The sequence below is a fragment of the Megalobrama amblycephala genome, linkage group LG17 (genome assembly GCF_018812025.1).
Source record: "Megalobrama amblycephala isolate DHTTF-2021 linkage group LG17, ASM1881202v1, whole genome shotgun sequence".
NCBI classification, from domain to species: domain Eukaryota; kingdom Metazoa; phylum Chordata; class Actinopteri; order Cypriniformes; family Xenocyprididae; genus Megalobrama; species Megalobrama amblycephala.
In genome coordinates this window covers 14,769,650-14,795,957 of record NC_063060.1, presented here as the reverse complement: position 1 = coordinate 14,795,957, position 26,308 = coordinate 14,769,650, and the positions used below count along the sequence as shown (strand labels likewise).

The following is a 26,308-nucleotide window of genomic DNA, read 5'->3' as shown; positions in this document are numbered from 1 at the left end:
TTAATGTAATGAAGTGATGATAATACTTTTCATGCGCAAAAACAAAACAAAAATAATGATTTTATTCAACAATTTTTCCTCTTCCCTGTTAGTCTCCTTAAAAATGTGTTAGTCTCAACAAATTTATCAAGTCTCAAAAACTGTCACAGTGAATGCAGTGCAGAGCTTCTGTGTTCTACATCAGAACGGCAACTTTGTATTGGCCGGCTCCTGCGTCAGCATCACACGCATGCGTCGTGGTGCTCATGTGAACACGTGTTGGCCAATAATGAGCCGGCGTTCGTATGTAAATATGGAAGCTCTGCATTGCGTTCACTGCGTCAACTGCGTAGGAGACTGACAGTTTTTGAGACTTGATAAATTTGTTGAGACTAACACATTTTTAATAATATTTGAATAAAGGTGAAGATGTCAATTTTCCTGGGCCATACATCACTTTTGGCCACTTTTGAATTTGTGTATTTGTAGCTCTTGAGATCTAAATTGCTTCCTCAGATTGCTTTTAAAATATTCATCATAGACACAAGTGTTCATCCAATACATATTTTTTAGACTCATATACAATATGTATATGATGCACTGTGTGCATGAAATTTCCCAAATGTAATCTTTATTTTACTGAAATCCTTAAAGGATTAGTTCACTTTGAAACGAAAATTAGCCCAAGCTTTACTCATCCTCAAGCCATCCTAGATGTATATGACTTTCTTCTTTCTGATGAACATAATTGCAGAAATATTAATACGGCAGTGATAGGGTTCAATGCGTATGAGCTGAAGAAAGTGCATGCTTCCATCCACATCCATCCATCATAAATATGTGCTCCACATGGCTCCGGGGGGTTAATAAAGGCCTTCTGAAGAGAAGTGATGCATTTGTGTAAAAAAAAAAAAAAAAAAAAAAATCCATATTTAACAAGTTGAAGTAAAATACAGCAGAAGTATCCGGCTTCCGCACGAGCCGCCTTCCGTATTCAGCGTACACAGAAAGTGTAAATCTCTTGCTTACACTACGTCGCCTTCCCTATTCAGCTTACAGAAAAAGTGTAACTGACGTGATGACAGTTTACACTTTCTTCGTAACTTCAATACGGAAGGCGGTCTGACGGAAGCTACATTTTTTACTTCATAACCTGTTTAAATATGGATATTTTTTTACACAAATGCTTCGCTTCAGAAGGCCTTTATTAACCCTCCGGAGCCGCATGGAATATGTTTATGATGGATGGATGTGGATGGAATCACTTTCTTCAGCTCATACTCATTGAACCCTATCATTGACATTTTAAAGCTCGGATGCGTCAAGATCTTTATTAATATTTCTACGATTATGTTCATCAGAAAAAGGAAAGTCATATACACCTAGGATGGCTTGAGGGCGAGTAAAGCTTGGGCTAATTTTCATTTCAAAGTGAACTAATCCTTTAATCTGCATTTTTAAAAATTCGCAAAAAATAAAATAAAATTATATTTATGTTTTATATTTAAGTATAATCAGTTATAAATGATTATATTATAAATAACAATTCTAATCCTCTATTATTTATAACAAAAAGAGGTATTTTCAGGAGATAAGTTGATTATAGTTTGTCTTACAACATCTGGATTTTTGGAAACTCTTTTAATCCTTTTTCTAGAGGATAATCTGACTTGGCTCCACGGAATCATTTGAATAATGCTGAATAAAGCCTGACTTATGTGGAATTTCTTTATTAAAATCTCCATTGGTTTGTGTATAGAGAGCACTGGCTTCACAGAAAGGCTTTTGGTCGAACCTTGTCCGTGGGGAAACACATCGTGGAATTGAAAGCAGCTGAGAGAAGTGGGAAGCTTTGAGAAGCTAAAACAAACAAATTGCTCTGGTTCTTTACAATTATGTAACCATTTCTGTGGCAGCAAAAAGGCAATGAAGGCTTAAAAGACAGGGAGGCTGTAGAGGTCAAGTTCTGGCAGATTTCTCTTGCTCTCCTCCCCCTCGCTTGCGTTCTCCGGGAAGGAGGCCAAATCTTGTCAGTTCTGGAGGTCTGAAGCCAAGACGACACGGCGAGAAGACAAAAGTGAAATGTTGGACTACATTCCTTCTTACAGGAGACCTTTTAATATCCAGATGTTGAAAGGAGCATTTTAGTCAGAGCATTTTTTTGTTTCTTTCTCTCTGTTCCTCATTCCTTACCTCTCTCTGACACTTCTGTACTCCCTCCAAGATCTCCGTGAAGTGTTCTCTATTATAACTGTCTTTTCTTTGCTTCTCATTTGGTTACGAGAACACCGTCAGACTTGTGGCTTTGACTCAAGTTGTTTCTCTAAGGTTAAAAAAGACATTTAAAATGTGTATTCAAATAAAGTAATGGTTTAAAAAATGGTTTACTGTTCAATACATTTGAAATTCTATGATTTTATGGCTACATTTCAACAACAAATTCACAACTCTTCTTCAATCAAAACTTCATTCAAATTTACATGTCAAGTGGTGTGTCATAAAACCAATTTAAACAGATTTATTTAAATGATTTTATAATTTGATGAGTAATTATGTAATAATTAAGATTTTTTTATACTCACCAAGGCTGCATTTATTTGTAAAAACAGTACTATTGTGAAATATTATTATAATTTAAAATAACGGTTTTCTATTTGAATATATATTAAAATGTAATTTATTCTTGTGATCAAAGCTGAATTTTCAGTATCATTACTCCAGTCTTCAGTGTCACATGATCCTTCAGAAATCATTTTAATATGCTAATTGATTGCTCAATTATCAATTATTAATGGTGCTCATTTATTAATAATGGTTCTTATCATATGTTGAAAACAGTTTTTGCTGCTTAATATTTTTGTGTAAACCATTATTTATTTATTTATTCATTCAGGATTGTTTGATGGCTAAAATGTTCAAAAGAACAGCATTTATTTATTTATTTATTTATTTATTTTTAGTAACAATAATAATATTTTTTACTGTCACTTTTAGTCAGTTTAATGCATCTCTGCTAAAAAAAAAAAAAAAAAAAAAAACAATGTATTAATAAAAATTAACTTTTCATCATTAATAATAATCAGAAATGTTTCTTTAGCAGAAAATCTCAAATTAAATTGTACTAATATTTTACAAAATTGTGATAAATGCAGCTCTGTTGAACATGGGACTTCTTTCAGAAACATTATATTGTCAATATATGAAAATATTGTAATTATCCCGAATATACATTGTGAATAAACCCTTTTACTTTTCACAACTTTATTTTAATACAACTAGTGAATGTAAACTTAAAATGTGTTACTAATCTAACTAAGAATACTTTCTAAAGAGATCTTGTTTTTCAAATTCAGTTACTTTATTGCTTTATTGATTAACTTCACACCACAAAAACTGATTTAACTATTCCTGTGCTGTGGTTATCGTGTCTACATGACTGCCACCTGTAATACGCTGTCCTGTTTGCAGAGATGAAAGTGTCGGATGTGCTAACCATGTAATCGGAGGAAGCTCTGTTTCTTCCCCGGGGTCTTTCTGCCCATAACATATGACTATTACAGGACAGCTATTGTGTGCGGGTGTATACACATATACACACGTACAAACGCTCGCTGATGGCAGCTGTCTAACAAACCCACCCCGTTCTCTGTGTGAATTCACAGACTGAAACCAGCATCATCTTGAAAACCTTTCATGGACTCTAAAAATACTCCAAATAATCTTTTCATAAATAAACATTCCTTAAAATAAGGAAAGGAATGGGGCTTTTAAGGCTCAGAATAGCTGTGGCTCTTGCCCTGTCTCTTTCATGTCTGAGGAAGCCAGAAACAATCTCATTGTTACATTGTTACATTTCCTTTTCTCCCAGTGAAACCTCTGTAGTTTTCAATATAAGGTCACAAGCAGGTCCATTCAGCATAATCTGAGCTCTTTGTGCCACACAGTCCAATATAAACTTACCCGACCACACCTCAAGACGAGTCAATAACCTAATGTCACACATCTACAAGACTCAAGCTTTATTGAGTTGTGAAGAATACAATTCCTCTGTACATTCATGTATGTAAAATGTGAAAGTGTGAGCTGATCTGTATACAAGTCCTAATTGAGTAAAGGCATGGTCTATGTCTTAGGACCTGTTTACACCTGGTCACTTCATGCATTTTCTCTTATTGGATACACATTTATGTGGCCAAGTGTAAATGGAACCATTTTAACAAATGTGACCCTGGACCACAAAACCAGTCATAAGTCATAAGGGTATATTTGTAGCAATAGCCAACAATACAAAATATGGGTCAAAATGATCGGTTTTTCTTTTATGCCAAAAATAATTAGGATATTAAGTAAAGATCATGTTCCATGAAGATATTTTGTAAATTTCCTACCGTAAATACATCAAAAAATGTATTTTTGTATGTAATATGCGTTGCTAAGGACTTAATTTGGACAACTTTAAAGGCAATTTCCTCAATATTTAGATTTTTTTGCACCATCAGATTCTAGATTTTCAGTTGGATCTCAGCCAAATATTGTCCTATCCTAACAAGCATGGCAACCATAGCAACCATACATCAATGGAAAGCTTATTTATTCAGCTTCCAGATGATGTATAAATCTCAATTTCAAAAAACATTGACCCTTATGACTGGTTTTGTGGTCCAGGGTCACAAATCAGATGCAACTCAATGTCTTTAGGCATGTAGACATGGTCAAGATTATCTGCTGATGTTCAAACTGTGCATCAGAATGAGGAAGAAAGATTTAAGTGATCGTGGCATGGTTTTTGGTGCCAGATGGGCTGGTCTGAGTATTTCAGAAACTGTTGATCTACTGGGATTTTCACACACAACCATCTATACACTCTTAGCCCGGATTTTATATTTACTTAAAAAATATAATTACAATATACTTAAAATATTTAAGTTTGGTTGCATTACTTATAAAATATAAGTACATTCAACTAATTTGTGGGTGTATTTGAATGTGTTAATAAATGTAAGTTAAATGCACTTAAATTATGAAGTTTTCCTCCTGGCCACGCCTCCTTCACACTGGTTTGCGGCAGGTAATGACGCCATTTTGTCGTGGTGTGTATGAATTCAAGGAGCTGTTGATGAGCAGTTGGAACATTTGTTTTGGCTGTTCTACAGACATTTTTTCCTAACATTTACCTTATAGTTTTTCACCAAAGGAGAAAATCACAATTTTTAAGTTACCATCATCGAGGGTCAGTGTTTGTTTTAGTTGAGCTCTTGACCCTTGACTTTTTAATATTAGATTTTGTTTGGGCAGTTTTAACTGTATTAAAACCAACCAGACAAGCAAAGTTAAAAGATGATCAGGTGATGTTGGTTATGTTTTCACATAATCATTATTTCATCTGAATCACTAAACTCATTTAGAGCCCAATCTCTGAGTTAGATTTACATTATTGATTACAGCAGCACTGTGATTCTACAGCGGAGGATCAACTTCTACAATACATTTTTTTTTTTTCAAAGTTGTCCTTATCACAAAAAAAAAAATATATATATATTTTAGGCACACACAGACATCAAGAATCAGCCTGTGAATCTCAACGACGGTGACAAGCAGCATGTTCTGATAAACAGATCAACTCTGAACATTAGAAAACAAGCTACTAAAAAGTCACAGAAAAACAGCAAAATTTAAATAGTGAGAATAAAGAAAATTACTAAGACAATTCAGCTCATAATTTATTCATGCAGCAATGCATGATGGGAGGCATGGATGAATTTTGATTGGTGGCAAGTTAACTTGCTTAGTACATTGAACTTAAATATACTAGTTGTAATAACTACAAAGTAATTAATATTACAAAACATTTTAAGTTAAATGAACTCGAATTATTAAGTTCACATTACTTAATCATTACTTAATTTTTTTAGGGCAACCAGTTTCCTCAAATTTTTTAAGTAAATTCAACTTATCTGGGCTAACAGTGTAGGGTTTATAGAGAATGGTCCGAAAAAAAAAAAAAAAAAAATCCAGTGAGTGTCATTTCTTTGGGCGAAAATACTTTGTTGATTCTAGTGGTCAGGAGAATGGCCAGACTAGTTCCAGCTGATAAGTAACTAAAATAAGCATTCTTTACAACCGAAGTCTGTACAAGAGCATCTCTGAACGTACAAGAAGTTGAACCTTGAAGCAGATGAGCTACAGCAGCAGAAGATCACAACGGGTGCCACTCTTGTCAGCTAAGAACAGGAAACTGAGGCTACAGTTCCCACAGGCTCACCAAAATTGCACAATAGAAGATTGGAAAAACATTGCCTGGTCTAATGAGTTTCAGTTTCTGCTGGGACAACCAGAGGGTAGGATCAGAATTTGGCATAAACAACATGAAAGCATGGATCCATCCTGCCTTGTATCAATGGTTCATTCTGCTTGTGCTTGTGGTGTAATGATGTGGGGGATATTTTCTTGGCACACTTTGGGCCCCTTAGTACCAACTGAGCATTGTTTATGCTTGATGCTCTCACATCAATATGGACCAAAATCTCTGAGGAATGTTTCCAGCGCCATCTATGCAATGAAGAATTAAAGATGCCCTAGAACTTTTTTTTTAAAAAAAAATGTAATATAAGTCTAAGGTGTCCCCTGAATGTGTCTGTGAAGTTTCAGCTCAAAATACCCCATAGATTTTTTTTTTAATTAATTTTTTTAACTGCCTATTTTGGGGCATAATTTTTAATTCCCTTTAATTCTCATGCTCCACGCCCCAAGAGCTCGCACTTGCCTTAAACAACATAAAAAAAGCTCAAACAACTAATATAACCGTCAAAATGGATCTTTACAAAGTTTTCGTCATGCAGCATGTCTAATCGCGTAAGTACAGTGTTTATTTTGATGTTTACATTGATTCTGAATGAGTTTGAGGCTATGCTCCGTGGCTAAAGGCTAATGCTACACTGTTGGAGAGATTTATAAAGAATGAAGTTGTGTTTATGCATTATACAGACTGCAAGTGTTTAAAATGAAAATAGCGACGGCTCTTATCTCCGTGAATACAGTAAGAAACGATGGTAACTTTAACCACATTTGATAGTACATTAGCAACATGCTAATGAAACATTTAGAAAGACAATTTACAAATATCACTAAAAATATCATGTTATCATGAATCATGTCAGTTATTATTGCTCCATCTGTCATTTTTTGCTATTGTCCTTGCTTGCTTACCTAGTCTGTTGATTCAGCTCTGCACATCCAGACGTTAATACTGGCTGCCCTTGTCTAATGCCTCAATCATGGGCTGGCATATGCAAATATTGAGGCGTACACCCCGACTGTTACGTAACAGTCGGTGTTATGTTGAGATTCGCCTGTTCTTCTGAGGTCTTTTAAACAAATGAGATTTATATAAGAAGGAGGAAACAATGGAGTTTGAGACTCACTGTATGTCTTTTCCATGTACTGAACTCTTGTTATTCAACTATGCCGAGGTAAATTCAATTTTTGAATCTAGGGCACCTTTAAAGGCAGGGTAGGTAAGAAATTTTGTTCCAAATTTGTTTAAACTTTCTATATATATACATGCATAATTAAAATGTAAGAACTCTGATAAAAAGAGTATAAAAATCGAGTGACTCTAGACCATTTAATCTGTATTAAACACAGCTCATTATTTCCATCCGGGACGAAACATAGGATTGGCTTAGGCGGCTGTCACTCTCTCGCAACCATGGCAACCATCCTTTTGCCACACATGACCTGCCCACTTGCGCGCGCACGTTTGATTTGGGGAATTCAAGAGGCATGGATCCTAGGAATACCAAAACAATGGCAGAGAAACAGCAAGCAAAATTCACAGTACCGGCCTATGCAGTTAGTGAAGGCAAACCAGGCAAAAAAGGAAGACAGTAACAGTACAAGAAAAGGCAATGAACAAAAAGTCTTTGGATAAACAAAGAAATAAAACGCGAGTTAATATCGGCGTGGCTCTCCAGCGATGGCGAGAACTGAGGGAACTCAAGGGGCTGAAAAGTGACTCCTTGATGGCTTTATTTCTGCTGGACAGGTAAATCTTTCTTTTTGTATTTTGATCATACATATTTTTTTGTTTATTTTTTCATGAAGCATGTGTCATTAGCACACGTAGATGCGTAATATAGCTAACATAACATTACTTAGCGAGCCGTAGTAGAGACGATAAATAATCTATAGGCCTAGCACAAGATGATAGCTATAGTGTTGAATTGTGCATATTTTGGCTTTAGATAACTAAATACATGTTTAACAGATAGTAGGCCTAACGTTACTCCGCATCTAGGAACTTTTCTTAGAACTATATTTACCCTCTGTCTAACTCTTTTACCATGTTCACCTGTAAGTTTACCTGCACGTTTTTTTTTCGCCTTTGTTTTGTTTTTATATTCTCTACCTATGTTTACTGATGTCTTTATCTTGTATCTGTGTGTGTCGTACACACTTTGTTGTATGTGTGTGTTATTATTTTGTGTCTGCAATGCAGTTGTGAGTTGATATTTGAGTGTATGTTACTCTGTTTATCTGTAGAACAACGTATATGTTATGAATCTTACACGAAATTCATCTTCATCACAGTGTAAATGATGGTAATGGAAAAACGTGTATCATGCAACCTGTTTTTAGCTTTGCCTTATAGATAACTAACTCGTTAGCGAGTTAAATTATGTTTATCTTCATAATTATAAAGTTATTTTTATTACATGTGATTCTGACATGATGTCACTACATGCACTGTGCTCCTTCCTCTCCGCTCATCTCAGGTAAATAATGCGTCTTCCAGCTCAGTGGTCGGAGTCGCACGTTCATGCGTTTTGGGGGCCTGGCTTTGGAAGGAGCCCAGAAGGGAGGGGGTGGAGTGAATGGAAATAATGAGCTGTCTTTAAAACAGTCGTGAGAGGTCTACAGACACTCGATTTTTATACTTTCTTTTTCAGAGTACTTACATTTTAAATATGTATTGATATATAAATAAAGTTTAAACAAATTTTGAAAAAATGTATTTTTTTATACATTTTTTACCTACCCTGCCTTTAAGGCAGACTTCATTAAAAAGATCTTAATTTGTGTTCCGAAGATGAACGAAGGTCTTACGGATGTGGAAGGACACAAGGGTGAGTAATAAAGCAATAAACAGAATTTAAATTTTTGGGTGAACTAACCCTTTAATGTTTGCTCCTCACAGAAAAGTTGTCAACTACAAGCCTGACATCAGCCAGATGGTAATTCAATGGACAGCTCTACTTGTACCACATGACCACTGTACCACCTGACGGCTGTGGATTAATTTAGCCATTGATAGTGTAGCATAGAAATGCATAATTCCCACGTCACATGTTGTCATCTCGGAATAATTACAACAGGGCGTGAAAATAGCATATGACCTAGTATTTGACAACAGCATTACCTGATATGATGATGTCTTTGCCTATCTTTTTCTTCCTCTGTTAGGTTACAGCTGACAAGGACTCATACAGATAAACTCCAGATAGAATCCTCTGCGTTGATCAAGAAAGTCCTCAGCTAAACCCATCCAGAGTGGGGTTCGTCTTGGAAGGATGTTTGGTGATAGATGAACTGACCAACTCAACTGACTCAGGCCTTCTGTGTCCTTTTCTCAGACTGATTTATGCCCTGCACCTGGACTACCCTAACTGTATAAAAAATACTGTATATTTTATTCAGGTAATGCTCAACCTGGGAAAATGTGTGCTGGCACCTAAAATTCAATACTGCCAATATTGTGAACTCAGGAGTGTGAACAAACCATATAGTTTTGACGCAATTTGTTGTGATTCTGCGATAAGACTGTTCTTGTGCTTAACAATAAGCTGATTTGTTAAAACTAGATTTCTTCATGTTTTATGAGGAAAATGTATTCAGGATATGAAAAAAAACATGTTTTGATGTATTTGGTATTGAACTGAAATAAAACAGAAAATTGTATGAATGTATGTTTATTTATTTTTTTCCCCCTTAATTTTCTAGTTTAACAAATTAAGTAAAGCAATTGATATAAATTTATATATTGATATAAATTAGTACATTGAACTTAAATATATGTGTAATTACTATTACTATTACAAAACATTTTAAGTTAAATTAACTCATTTTTTTTTAAGATGACATTACATAATTTGTTTAGGGCAACCAGTTTCCTCAAATTTTTAATTCAAATTTTAAGTAAATTTAATTTATCCGGGCTTACAGTGACATGTCAACTTGCAGAAAAAAATACTTCATGTCAACTAAAACAAATTAGATAATTGTTATAGTTTAAAGATGTTTAGAATGAGATGATATATTATATATTAGACCAAGTTTATTCTGTGATATAAAGATTTCCAGATTTCATTTTAACTGCACATAAGTTTTACCCATGCAAAATGGTGTATTACAAGTTTGGGTGTTATTTGAAACAAACTGCAACCCTGAAACACAAATATCAAACCACAGCAGGATTCACCTAGAATTCATTTAGCTCTGCAAGAGTTCACAACTCAGAAGAGAGAAAGGCAGAGAGAGAATGTGTGAACTATGTAAGCAAAACTAGCAAAAAATAAAAAATAAATAAAAAATCAGAACAACAGGGAATTAAAGATAATGTGTTTCGTGGATAAGGGGGTCTAAGAAAGATAATGGAAAGAGAGAGTGAGAGGTGTAACACTATAGAATAAAAGAGCCAAAGAAAGTCCCATACGGATTCAGTGGATATGAAGTGACATCCCAGCAAGCACAGCGGTCACACTGAGAACTGACCCAGCACACCCAGGTCACAGAGATCTTCCCTCTAGAGACACAACCCCACCTAACACAGAGAAAAACACACATGAGTGTAGGTTTTAGCATGGAGCAGCTGTTAAATTACAGATATAGCCCCTTATGAAAAGAAGTACACTTTAGCACTTATACAAATAATATACTTAAAAAGAATATACCTTGGTTATTTTCATTTTTTTTTTAATCGTTTGTTTGTTTGTTTGTTTTGTTTTGCTTTTTTTCTCTGAATTGTTTTGGTTTTTAGTGCCATTGCATAGGTTGTAATTTTTACATAAAAGGTGAAAAAGTTCTGATATGATATCAGTTTTTCACACACACACACACACACACACACACACAAAAATAAACAAGGGTGTGTAGACTTTTACAGTCATTTTACAGATTTAAATTTACAGTAAAAAAAAAAAAAATAAAAAAAAAAAATAAAAAACATGTTTCATTAACTGATGTTAAAAACTTACTGAAGTATTAATGTTTTGTACCTTTGTAATACATTGACAAACACCAAAACCAGGTGGTGATGAAAAAGTCACATGATGAATCAAAGCTCATGATGAATCTTTTTTGGCTAAACTAACTCTTTAAGAAACACACTCATGAAAGTGCATTCTCTTTCAGTATACTTAAGTGGTCTTTTATTTTGTTAATATTATATTATCTGCAATTACCTATATATATATATATATATATATATATATATATATATATATATATATATATATATATATATATCGTCGCTGCCCGATGAAACTCACGTATGTCCAAAACGGTTACTTTTCAGGAAGTGAAAAAAACACCGTATTTCAAAAGCAGTTGAATGTAGCGTTGTCATACTTGGTATGGTATCTTTACATGTAACCATATTCTTGCCAGTGTAATGATATAATTCACATTTGACCAAAATTGAGTTTAAATGGACATACGTGCATATTTTACAGTAACGGTGGTCGATACGCGTTCTTCCGATCATTAATTAGAATGGCCAAGTCGCGTTTCATATTGACAGATGAATACGCTCAGTTTATTAAATAGCCTACGTCTTAGTTTATTAAATACGCTTAGTTTATTTAATATTAATTATACATTTATTAAATGTCTATTGCAAACTATGAAGGGACAATGAATCAATACACTGACATGGTAATGCTAGACAGATACTTTGTTTGCACAGTCCTACCGTAATTTTGTCACTCCTAGACGTACGTCTGGCGTCAGGGGGGAAACGTTTACCTCGATAAAGGAAAGTCATTGTCTCACCAGGCTATGTTTATTTGGCAATGTAACCTCACAGTGTTATTCGGCTATCCAGTGCTGAGCTTCGATGAAACTTCACGAGACCGGCGAGATGCTTCCACAGGGCGGGAGATACGCGGCGTGATTGACAGCTTTGACACCAAATGGATATACGTGAAAATCAGATGACATGATTTCACAACTTTTCATTGGCCATTTAGATATGTGAAGCATACTGTATACGGAAATGAACCTGGACATTCAATCCGTCGAAAAATCTCAAAATCGGCAAAATGGACATACGTGTTTTTCATCGGACAGTGACGATATATATATATATATATATATATATATATATATATATATATATATATATATATATATATATATATATATATATATATATATACACTGCCCTCCAAAAGTTTGGAAACACCCCTGGCAAAGTGTGGTTTTGGACTATATCAGCATAAACCCTTATCATTTTTTGGTGCAAATACATTATAGTAACTTGACATTATCATTGAAGACCAGCAATAATAATTTTCATTTTGATTACATAATAATGGCAATATATACATGTCAAAGTCAGACATGCCCCTTTGCCAAATGTGATGCCTGGTTACTGGTTTAAACTTGGCCCAGGTTTGTAAAAGATTTTTGGGTCAGCACACCTTAATAGCTTCATTAACTGATTGCCAATTAAGTTTAGAATACAATGAACCAATTAGAACCCAGTTTAGGTCAGATAGCTGCTAATGGTGGATATTTTGATGAATCGAAAATTTAAATATATATATATATATATATTTAAATTATATATATATATATATATATATATATATATATATACACACACACACACACACACACACACACACATACATACACTATAATAGATTTGAGGTACACTTTTGGAGTCATTACACTGAAAAAAACAATAAGTAAAATGTACTTAATTTTTCTTTTTTTTTTCTTTTTTTACAAATTTACATATTTTTAAAGTAAATTTCAAACATGGAATTAAGTAATTCTACTTAACTAAGTTAAGTAAAATTAACAAAGAAAATAAGTATTTTAAAATGTAAAATTTTTTAAATTGGCCAGTAAAAGGTTGAGTAATATCTACTTAGTTGAAGTTTCTTTTGCAATACATTTCACTCAAACAATAAAACACTGAATTAAACCTGGTTTAAAAGTGTATGCTTTACTTAGAAACATCTAAGTAAATAATATAATAGATATTGTGTAGACACCATATCTACATATTAGAAGTAATGTGGCACATGAACACAGAGACCTCAATACTTGGTACACAATACACAATGACGGTAACATTCGATAGATCGTTTTTGAGTATGAATGTGCCATTTTTAGTAGAAAATGAACTCCAAATGTCACAAAATGGCAAGTTACTAAACATAACCACAAAAGCAATGATGAAACAGTGTAAATACAGCTGGAAAACAGCAAAAAAATCAACCTCATTAATTATTCAAGGCCCAGTGCATGATGAGAACACCAGTATCAGAAATGTTGAGTAGTTTTACTTAATTTTATCATGTTGATAATTACACTTTAATTTCTACAAGAGTACTAATTTGGAATTTACTTTTTTTTTTTTTGGTATTTTTTTTTTTTTTTTAATTCTTACCTGAATTAAGTTTTTCATGTAAAAATTACATTTGTTTTTTCTGTAGTATTTACTTCATCATAAAATCATTTTCACAGTGTAGTACTATGTTCATTCTACATGAATGTATGAACAATAATGACAGATTCTCAAAAACTCCTACAACCTCTGTGGACAAAGGTACAAAACAAAAAAATGACTTAATTTTTCTTTTGCAAGTTTTTGTACGCACATTTTAAAGTAAATTTCACATATGGAATTAAGTAAAATCTAAGTAAAATTAACAACAACAAAAACATAAATAAAAATAAGTAACTTTAAATTGGCCAGTTAAAGTTTGTTGAGTAATTTCTACTTAGTTGAAGTTTATTTTGCAATGCTTGGTTTTAAGTACATTTTACTCAAACAATATAACATTGAATTAAGTAATGTGGTACCCACCTGATCACAGAGATCTTGATACTTTGGTAGACAATACACAATAACGGTAACATTGTTTTTTTTTTTTTTTTTTTTTTTTCTCACTTTCCAGTACTCATTTTTGAATATAAATGTGTCATTTTGAGTAGAAAATGAACTCCAGATGTTACAAAAAAGTTATTAAACCTAGCAACAAAAGCAATGATAAAACATCGAAATACAGCTGGAAAGATGTGAAAATGCAACCTAAACGTTAATTATTTATGCCCCAGTGCACGATGGGAACACCAGTATCAGAAAGTTGAGTAGGTTTTACTTAATTTTATAATGCTGGTATTTACACTTTAATACACGCTCTACAAGTTTAAATTGAGTACTAATATAACAATTACTGTTTTTTTTGTTTTTGTTTTTGTTTTTTTAATGCATTCAGGTAGAAAGGACATTGTTTTTTCTGTAGTATTTAGTTCACCAAATAATTTTTTACCAGTGTTGTCCTGCCAAACTCCCGCCATTGGTTGTTGTTGACATGTTGGATCACTCAATCAAACAGAGCAATGCTAGATGTTGAAAGTGCCACAGAATCACTACAGAAGAACAATCAGTGGCTTGTTAGGTGCCAAGCAGTTTATAGTGGACACTAGAATTGAATCAGTTCACCTGGGATAGAATTACTGAACTTATTTTACATTTGTTCAATTTCTCAGTCATGACTGTGTGTCTGTACCATGCCAAGTTTGCTACAATATACAAACCAGTATTATTGCTTCACACATACAAAAATGTACTGCTCTACTGCCCTCTTCACGACTAAAGTGTCAGAGACACTTCCTGTTCAAGACACTTCCAATGCCAGCATACATCATGTCATCAAACACCCCTCACACTTTGAGCTCCATACATAGTCTACACCCTCTGTTCTTCCTGCTGTCCAGCTGCTGGCTCTATGGCCCAGGTTGGTGCTCCATTTGGTGGTAATCAGGTAGAGAGCAGGAGCCCCACATCCTGTTCGCTCCTCCTGATTAGCACCAGTGAACTCCAAATTCCTTCTCCTGTCAAATCTTCCACCCCAGACGGTTGACCAGAGGCTTGATGAATACACTTGTGTTCTGTGAGTGCCAGGCCTCCTCTTTTTTGTGTTACCTGATCTTTGAAGGGAAGGAGAAATCAAGCAGAAATGTGGTAAAGAGAGGGCAAACCAGCTAGGAAAGTAACAGCATCCAGGCCACATCACTCTCTCAGCATTTCTGATTTATGACATTCCAGGCTCTATTTATATTCATGAGCAGGCATGGAAGCGGAGTTGCTCTCATTCCACAGCTTCAAGTTCCCTAGCTATACTTCCAGGAATCCCCACCATTCCCATGCAGCGTTACCAGCTCTGTTTATCCCTATCTCAAGGATAGGACCCACACATAGACCCATCCTTTTCTAACAAGCATTGAGCTAATAGCCAACCAAAAAGCTAGTAGTCCTCATCTTAGGCTATAAACACACTAAAATCAACTACTTTTGCAGGTGTCAGTGTCACTGTTGTAAAGTTTAACCCAGTAAAACTAAATAAATGTAGAAGACTCCCAGTTAAACATCGTTCCTGTTGCAATACCCATACTTGTACTCTACTTGAGAAAGTGTGCATGCAAAATGAAGTAAAGTAAGAGCACAAGATTGTCCCAGGTCTGATAAATGTCAAAGCTCAGTGCCCTTAATGCATACTAAATCCACACTAGCTACGTTTATATGGACACTTATAATAGAACTTCATTCAGCAACAGCTTGATCCACACATCACACATGATAACGCATCTCTACATCATTGCACATGCAAAGTACTTTCCAGTTTCGGTTTTCAATCCAATCAAGTGTTTACGTCCTCTCGATCGGATTAGAAAAGGTTTAAACACCCCTTACAATCCGAATTAAATTTTAATTAGATTTGGCCAATTCATTCAGACTGACTGATTATTAAAGTCCATGTAAATACAGATACTATCTCTAATACTGCATAGGTGTGGGTTTTGAGGCTAAGTGAGATCTCAAGAAAATATTTCCAAGTGTAATTTAAATTATTTAGACATGACATACAGTAGTAGAAGTGACCAGTGGTCATATAGAGCGGTGCCATGTGAAGTTACAGGGACAGTCACCCTGGAGAAATCTGAGGCTGCGTGACTTGCTCAAGGACACAGTGGTGTCTGTTCATGGATCATCCTTTGCGGGTTTAAAACCTGCAACCTTCTGGTAGAGACTGTCCTCCAAAAAAAAAGACCCAATAGGTCGTTTTTCAACCACCTTATTACGACCTATATTTACGTTTTAAAGTCATGCGCCTTCTAGCTGGCATAAAAATAATGACAGTGTCATGTTACGTCTGTCGTCATGAAATGACGTTGACTGTCGTTACCAATCAAAATGCGTGTTCATTTAAAGGCAATGTGTGGACATTTTACACCATTTGTCCTATTTCCATTTAGCAATTTACCATTAACAAGTACACCCACCCCACCCCTACACCTACCCTTAGTGATTTATAGTGCATTTACACTTTATGAGCACATGCGTTCCCTGGGATCGAACCCACGATCGCATGATCACGACTACACATTGTTATATATTGCAATGCTCTGCCAATTGAGCTACACGAGACCCGAAACATGACGCAGATAAAAGGGAACAATGCATTAAAATGAAAGTGTCCTGTTGTCGATAGGGGCGCAACTTTAGTAAACGCTCCTATGGGTCGTATTTCAGGGAAGTGACAAACGACCTATATAGGCGTATTGGTTGGAGAACATGTTGTTGTGGCAATAGCCCAGACCTTTAACCTAGTCTTCACCAACCCCAGTGAACTAGATCCTGGCAGATGCAGGAGCTCACTTGAACAGGGTTGATCAAGTAATACCAAATTGTATAGAGTTACAAAACTAAAAATGGCCTGACAGCAATGCTTGTGGTCAGCCACTTTGTAGAGTTTGCTTTTAATCGATGATCAGTTGCAGAACAGTTGAGCAGTTTGTCAGCAAGCTCTTCGTGCTGAAGGTTTATACAGCTATGCAGGTTTCTGCATTTTCATTCTTTGTGTCTCACTTACTCTATGTTCATTTCAATCATGACAACCAGTTATGACATCATCTAACTGTACTGTGCCAGTAGCCAAAGAGTTCATTTCGGCTTTCTTTTAACAGAAAGGGAAATGTTTAAATACATGTTTACTTTTTTTTTTTTTTGATGATGATGATGATGATGATGATGTAATGAATGTTCAGAGAGGGGATATGTATGTGGGGGAGAGCAGGGTAAGTTGTCACAATTTTCACACTGTCTAACATTTACTGAGCACCATGCATCACAATGGTATAAGTGTCATACCAAATGAAAGAAGGAAGTCTTGGGCACACATGTTGTATTCATTACATTTTCATATCTTATCTCATTACAGAGTTGTAGACTGTTGAATAGAGAATGTGCACTTGTGACAATTTGCCCCATAGGTGGGTAAGTTGTCACACTAGATTATCTAAAAAAAATAAGAACACAACTACTTCATTGTGATTATTGATTTTAATTTTTAAATTCAAACCAGTACTGGAAATATAAACAATCATGCCTAGAGAATTTGGAAAAACAATTATTTCAATCCAAACAATACACGTCAATCAAAACACATTAACCCTTTGACGCGTACGATCACACCGGTGTGATCAGTCTTGGCTGGCCCCAGAAGCGTACAATCACACCGGTGTGATTAGAACGTTCAGTGCATTACGTGATCAACTGCCAAATTAAACTGTGCATGCACGCTTTGGCTGGCGCTAAACGTCGGAATATTAGATATTTCATGCTATAGTTAACAAATTTGTGAATATTTTGAATAAAAAAGGAAAAATTAAATGAAAGCAGATCATCATTCATACAGTGCTGCGGTGTGTCACGTACCAAGCAATGACGCGTCACCATGGAAACCATAAAGTGATACGTTCTAAATAATGGTCGCCTTAAAAAAACTCACGCTGGGGGGTCAGCCAGAATATTTGAAACTTACGTGCGAAAGGGTTAAGTGGCAAGACCACTTTACTTTGAACTTTAAACTCAAATGTTCTCTGGCTCGCACATAGATCCATGATAACTGAATGGAATGCTGCAGAAAACTCGCTTAACTTAACTTTTGAACATAACTGACTTAACATGTTGAACCTCTTTTTTGAGCATGTTCTATGTGTTTATTTGTACTGGGGCAAGTTGTCACATGTGACGACTTGCCCCAAACTGACATGTGTGCTAATGTTGGCTAAAATCTCAAGGTTCGCTCAACATAGCACGTCAGCTAAAGTATCAAAAGACACATTATTGTCTCCTCTATGTTGTGCAAAATAATATTTTTTTAACATTCATACCAAACAAAGTTGTATTGCATACATTTAAACCAAAAAATAAGAAAATTGTGCTAACCTCAGATTAGAGCGATCTTGACCACATGTGAACAGGAAGTTGACTATAGAAGAAGAAGTCACACAAAGTGGCTATTTGATTTTTGAGATAGAGCATCTAGTGTTGAAGTTATGAAGAGTGTGACAACTTGCTCTGCTCTCCCCTACTTTATGTGTGTAAATGTGTATTTTCTTGAATGGATATATATATATATATATATATATATATATATATATATATATATATATATATATATATATATATATATATATATATATATATATATATATATATATATATATATATATATATATATGAATGTATTTGGTCTTGGTGGACTAGATCTGTTATGCATGCTGCTTCTGCAAAGCAAGTATGAACTTGCTACTGTCATTAGATACAAAGACATGCTGCAAGCATGTACGATATGATGCTGCTGCATGACTGGACATACATAAATCCCCAGGCACATCTAAGCAGGTGGAGCTGGGGGAGGTGGAGGGTTTACTCTAATAGCGCACTACAGGACCAGCTCACAACAAACACTGAACCAGACTATTTAAATGTTGAGCAAGCAAGCTCATTGGCTGCAAAATCAGCTGAGGTCAATCAGCTGAGGTCAATCAGCTGGTGCCATGTAAATGATGTGATTACTTGCAGATTGCACATAAAGGACCTATCAGTCTGCACCATCTAGAGTTTCATGACTGAACTAGATTTTTCATCATAGCTGAGAATATATATGAGGCTTCGTTTTGTTATCACACCTGTGCTGTTTGGTTTGCATGAAACACAATGGCTAAAAAAATTTAAAAAAAAAAAAAAAAAAAAAACATCACATGGGCCAAGTCATTATTTAATCATTTACTGTGGTGCACTTGACACTTCAGGAATTTCCAGGGACACTGTGATAACACCAGTAGATGTACACGTATTTAAGAGCCAAACACTCAACACTACAAATGTTGTATGTCTCCCTCATCTAACACATCTAACTCATTAGCTCATTATTATATACTGCAAGACCTCAAATGGGTGTGGTCTGATAAGAGAGATACAAAATATGCAGTGTTAGGGATGCTTGAGAAGCACTGGGTTAGGGGTTATTATTGTTTGGCACCATCTAGATCCAGGACCAGCACAAGATGTTGATCAAGAAGCATGTGCTACTTTGCAAAGTCACGGTCAATCCATGTGTACAGTGTGATTATTACACATCTGTGCTAATACTCAACCTCTGCAGCTTAATGGTTTACATGCATTCCTGATGTCTGTGTGCCAGGATGTGTCTCGGTGTGTCAGGATGTGGAGCAAGAGTTGCACTCTTCCTTCCTGACTGATGAGCAGACACATACGTGTAGAAAAATAGTCCCATCCATCTATTATGACACAGAAGCACCCTAGGGAACCCACCACACCTTCTCCTTATCTCTCTTCAGTAAGAATTTGGCTTGCTTCTGAGAACTTAATGGTGATTTTACTTCACCTGCAGGCTCTATGGTATGCATGCAATATATCATATTGTAACAATTCGGTATCATTACTTTTATGCATTTATTATTTGGCAATATGTAAAGATTTGGTTGTATTTACTATTGTCTTATTTTCACGGGCAAAATAGTTCCACAGATTTTGCATCGGGTTCAATTATTATTATGCAATTATTGCATTTTAAATCATAATATCTTATTTGACACCTCTTTAAAAACTCACTTTGATTCCATTTTTACTTAATTTTTTTTCTGTTGAGCATTGGTTATTCACAGATTTTGTTCTGCAGGATACTGTGTCATTTGGTTGAAAATTTGTAAACATTAAATTATCATCATCGAAAATGTATCAGCCTATTATTTTGACTGTTGATATTTTCATAGTGCACAGATGAATGTCACTGCAGCGACTATTCATTTAAACTTCTATTTAAGGTCAATTGTCTTATTGTCTTTTTTTTTTTACCCTGCCATCTGGTGGACTGTTGCAATAGAATTAAGCTGTAAATATAAAATGTAAAACTAAAACCACATTTACACAACATAGGTTATAAAAGACAATTTTCAGTGTAACAACACGCACCCTTATGGCAAAAGACCATCTCCACATTTCCCTGCCTCTACAAACACACCGTCATTTTCACAAACCACACAGAGCTCTAGACCAAACACAGACAGGAGTGAAAAAGTGACAAATTGAGTGTGTACAGCGAGCACTACTATTATGTGTCTAATGGGGGCAGAAAACGTGCCAGGACATTTCAGAGGCATCAACTTGAGCTCAGATTTATGGTTCTCTTCCTGTCCGTCATGGTCAGTGACCTCAGAGCCAGCGGTTATAAAAAGACAGATAAGTTTCCCACAGGCTGGCACTATGGTCTGTGTCAAATACAGGTGAATTTAGCAGAATTTAGTTGCTTTCCCCCTGTGTGTAAACAGTTCAGACCTTCATAACATGACATCATAACTTTTTTTATTGTGAATGCCATGAAATTGAAAACTTTGAAGATATATATATATAAACTACTGTACATTCAATTATAACAACATTTAGTTTATAATATATAATATGTACCACAAACGTACCAGAAAAACAGCAATTATTCTCATTAATCTTACTGAAAATTATACTTCTTTTCAGAACACATATTAGCAATACTTATTTTTAGCCATTTTTGTGTAGTACATCAAAAACTTTTTCTCTCTCTTTTTTTTTTTTTTGAAGTATGAGATGGAAAGAAAGAGAGAGTCTTTTACACTTTCAGCACAATTTCCTTTCTATTTCCTCCCTGTAGACCAGCGTCTGCAAAATGTGCAGAGTAGGAATTTTGTGCAGCGGTGGTTGTGAGAGCTGCCAACTTGAAGGGAAAAGACAAAGAATGATACAAAGAGCACGAGAAGGACGAACGTTTGAGAGAGAAAGAGATCCATGAAGAATATTCCCTCTTTTTGCTGCTGTCCAAAAATGAGTGGAGAGCAGCAAAACCTCAGTTTTCCTTCTTTGACTCCTTTTCCTCGTGTTCCTGGAAGGCTCGACCATTCCACTCGGTGGAATATGAGCCACACGCAGGGCCCACATATGCATCCTGTTCTAGACCTGCCTGCGCGCTGATGATCCGAGACCAGCTGTGCTGTTCCATTATGAATGCTCCGACTCTGAGTTTAAAGAGGTTAAACTGACCGCAGAGCAGTGCGAACCCTCCACCACACATACCTGCATAGATAGTATATATATTTTAGGTTACACTAATTTGCAGTCTGGAAGGATCACTGGATTGTCATAAATCTGTGGTGGGACAGCATGGAGGGAAATGTGCTATATAAGACATTTCGAGAAATGAATTATGAAAGAAGAAGTGATATGATTGTTATAGACTCAACAGGCAGGGTTTGTAATCAGGTCATTCAATATGAGATGTATTTAAAATAAAATTAAAGGTTACACTTTATATTAGGTGTCTTTACTATGTACTTACAAATATTGTGTTCATGTTGTATTGCAAAACACTGATATTGAGGTGGAATACAAGACAGGTTTGGTGGAATGGGTAGGTTTAAGGTGTAAGGGAAGGGTCAACACTACAATTATAGATGTAATTACAGAAATGAATTACAGCTGTAACTACCTCCAGGGATTTTTTAAAACACAAGTACAATGTAAAAACATGTATGTCCACATACATGTTTAAATGTTATTACATAGTAGTTAAAGACACATATATAGTGGGACCAAATAAAATGCACTGCATAAAAGATTACTAGTGCATAAAAGCTACGCATATATTTCAGAAGGTGTGTTTGTTTGAAATTGAACATATTTGCTAAGAAAATGTGTTGTAGGTCTGTATGGTAGGCTCTATATTTATTGTGTGAGTCATCTATAATGTCTGTAAATTAGTAACCATAACCTTATTACATATTTTCAAAAGTGTGCTGCTTTGTTTGCCATAAAGTAAAAAAAACCCTCTTGACATTACTCCGGTGTAACTAAACAGCCGCAGGAACCCGGCGAGAAGGCCCTCGGTGATGGGGTCATTCCTCCCGTCTGCTGAGGTGTCAGGAAAAACAATTCTGAAGTGCTTTAAAACTTCTGGCCCTTCCTGCTCATTGCAGCTGGCACACCCAGGAGATAACAAGCCTTTCAAGTGTGTGTGTGTTCGAGTTAGTACTCATGAGTGGATCTGTTTGTGTTTGGACTGCTTTAAGGTTGTTCACTGACAAATACTTGGAGCTCAAGGATGTGTTTACCTGCCCTTGTTGTGTCGGTGCTAAGATAATGTTATTGTGTGTTAACCTTGAAAAACCAATAGACAGCATCCTTGCTCTTGACACATTAGAGAGTGACTGTAATCAATTTCAGTTGTTTGTAAAGGGCAAAGGTTATCATACTATAACCTCTAATCACTCTTGAGCAGTTTACGATTAGAAACGCAATGCTGTGCCATTTTTTGCGTACCCAGCTTCTATGTGGCAAAATGCTTGTAAGGTAAGGTATCTTACTAAAAAAAAAAAAAAAAAACACTTTTTTTTTTTTTTTTTTGCTGTTATCATGGAATAAACCAAGTGTAAAATGTGCAGGACAGTGTTGGACAGGCCCACGTTAAATAGTCTCTCAGGGTGAAGCTTATTTGGTCTTAAACACAGGAAGCTCTGCCTTGTGAGAGGAGGAGAGAATGGCCCCTCTAAACTCCAGGAAATGGGCCTTCAGGACAGCCAATCTTCCCCAGCACAGGGTCACAGGCACTTAACCACTGTCTACTTCTGCGCTGTCTGGCATTGCCTGCAGGTCAGTGCTCAGATTTTCAGTTAAGGGACTGAAATTTCATTGTCTCCAAATTAAACAGAATAGTATAACAGTAGTAATAACAGTGGTAATAAAATCAATAATCATAATAATTGTACCAAAGAAGTAATTGTACAAGCAATGACAGTAATAGTAGTGGTAGTAAAAACAGAAGTAGCAATAGTAGTGGTGGAAGTTTCAATAGCAGCAGTAGTAATTTAACTAAAAGTAGTAGTAGTTCAGTGCCTATAATTTAACTAAAGTAGTAGAAGCAATGGTAGTAATAACAGTAGTAGTCATAGAAGAGGTTTAATAACAGCAGTAGTTGTAATTTAACTAAAAGAAATAGCAGAGGTAGTGATAACAGTAACAATAGATAACCCAAACATTAATGGTAATAATGGTAACACGCACTGTTATTATAATAGTTGTGGTTGCGATATGAAAAGTATTAATAGATGTATAGTAGTAAAAGCAAGTAATAGACATAGTAGTAACAGTAGTGGTAGAAATAGCAGCAGTCTTTATAATATTAAAAGTAATAGCAATGGTAGTAATAGTAATTTTAGTAATAAGTGTAAGTAGTAGATATGGTAATAGCAATAATAGCAAAACTAGAAGTATAGTAGTAGAAGTAATAGTAGAATTGGTAGTAATAATAGTAAAAGCAGTAGTAACAGGTAGTGTTGTAGTCAAGACCACTTAAACTGAGACCAAGTCGAGACCGAGTCAAAACCAAGACCAGACTAGCACTCCTCAAATTCATCTGAAAGATCCACATTTACAGCCTGAGAATTGTCTTATTTTTAATAAAAAATTGCAATTAGAATAACAAGACACAATATAGAGCTGTTATCAATAAATTAAAATCACTAACAACAAAATTAATCTTTACACTACAGAGGTGGAACAGAAGCTGCATCTGAATTGGTACAATTACAAATGCATAAATAATTTTTAATGTAAAAATGTTTTAAAAATAAAATTTTGTTTATTTAACATTTGTAAAAAATAAAATATAATGTTTTGAGAGTTGACAATTGAGTTCATATTTGTGAAAACAGCTCTCTTTCTTGTGATATTGCTTAATTATATCATATGTTATAATATAAATATCAAGATCTTATACAAGTACTTTTTTTGTAATTATCTTGAATTTTTTGGCCATTTGTATTAATTTTGGTGACATTTTTGACACAATCCCTTGTTGATTTCCGATCCGGCACAACAGTAACAAATTAAAGAAAATAAGAAATAAGTGTTATATCCAATCAAATTAACGACGTTACCAAAGAAATCAGACAATTCAACAGCAATTTAGCGATATCCCCGCAGTTGTGGTCTTGACTGGTCTTGAAATAAAATCCAGAGTCCTTTTAGTCCAAAACCAAGACAAGACCAAGACCTTGGTCTTAAACACCAAAACACTAGTAACAGGTATACAATTACTGTAGTAACAGTATAGTAACTCATGTACACTTAATGTTTCAAAGTGATTGTTTGCATTTGCGAGGTACTGTGACACCAGATAAACAGTTCAATAGTGTTCACTATCAACCAGTAAAAAATATTTTTTAAGAAATCACAGATTTGCATTTTCTGGAAAGATGTAATTGAAACTCTTTTGTATTAATTTCCAGCATAGCAATAATTTATATCTAGTTTATTGTAATCTTATATATGATTAAGCCTATACATATACATTTTCACAGTCTGTGAAAGATCATAAACAAGCATGAATTACTAAATATTTAAACAATCAAGTCTGATTTAGGGAGTGTTGATCTTCAGGAATTGCTAGTGTATTTACGGTTTTGACTGTGACAGCTTCTTTTAACGATCTGTGATTGTTATCTCTTTAATTGCTCAACACCAACTTGATGTTTCCCTCCAACATGTTGTTTTTCGAGAATTGTTAAGTGGTTTCTAAAAACAAACATTATCTGAAATATCCTCTGTGGCCAAGATTGTCTGCACTGTTATTACTTCATTTTAACCACCAACCTTGTTTTGATGAGTATGTGGTTTCATAGTACCTCCAGTGCTTTGTCAACCTACACCCCTCCCTCCCTCTCTCTCTCTCTCTCTCTCTCTCTCTCTCTCTCTCTCTCTCTCTCTTTCTCTCTCTACTTTTCCCTTGTAATGGGCCAGAACATGATTTGTCTAAAGTGTGGATGGAAAGGGGTGGAACCATCCAGCTATGATTGATGAAGTCGTTACTGATGATTCCTCTCAATTAAGTCGTTCTAAACACAAATTGCCTTGGTAGCAGACCACAACTGATTACACCATCTCTCTCTATAACTAGGCTAAAGTATGTCATTTTTGATGTGAACACTTAGTATATGCTTTTCAAAGTATACTCCATTTTAAAACATGCACAAACACAGACTCTCACAACCCGTTCTCGCTTACTGTTAATAGGCTCAAGATACCCCAAGGCATCGTTATATCAACGATCCAGGGACTAATTTCAATGAGAAACCTTCAATGGATACAGTAGGTATGGAAATTTATCATAATGAAATTATACATTATGACATATACTGTATGTTTTTCAGTAAACATCCACAATAATTTTAGTTTAGACTTTATTTTGATGGTCCACTTTAGACATTTTTTCTGATTTCTGATAATAAGCCAACAGTCTACTAATACTGTAATGACTTCTGGTTGACATGTTGTTGCAAAGTTACTTATAATTAGTAGAATGTCTAAAGTGGACTATCGAAATAAAGTGTTACCTAATTTTATTTACATTATACTATTTAGACTTTTTTGAGCACCTAAGCTGACCCCTGGCAGGCTGTTTTTCAATATAAAACAGGATACAACAAGTAGGTAACATTACAGTCATAATTTAAAGAATCACAAACATTCTTCTGACACCAAAAGACTGATTTATGTGAGTAACAGACCCATCATCATCTCCATCCACCATAAAGCTCAGCTCATAAAATGGCATTGGCTCTGATGTGTCTTATGACCGACTGCATCATGCTAAAGTTTCCATTTATCTTTTAAATGAAATATGATTGTGACAAATCATGT

At 35.1% G+C, this 26,308-nt stretch overlaps 1 long non-coding RNA gene across 1 annotated transcript in view; it reads right to left on the bottom strand.

The window, feature by feature from the left end:
* Nucleotides 1-1,654: 1,654 nt before the first annotated feature.
* Nucleotides 1,655-26,308, bottom strand: part of LOC125251165 — a 47,864-nt gene continuing 23,210 nt past the window's right edge. The window contains exons 2-4 of the long non-coding RNA XR_007180934.1: nucleotides 10,691-10,798; nucleotides 2,173-2,302; nucleotides 1,655-2,023 (exon numbers count right to left, since the gene is read on the bottom strand). This is a non-coding gene — a long non-coding RNA (uncharacterized LOC125251165). The remainder of the gene's footprint in view (nucleotides 2,024-2,172; nucleotides 2,303-10,690; nucleotides 10,799-26,308) is intronic.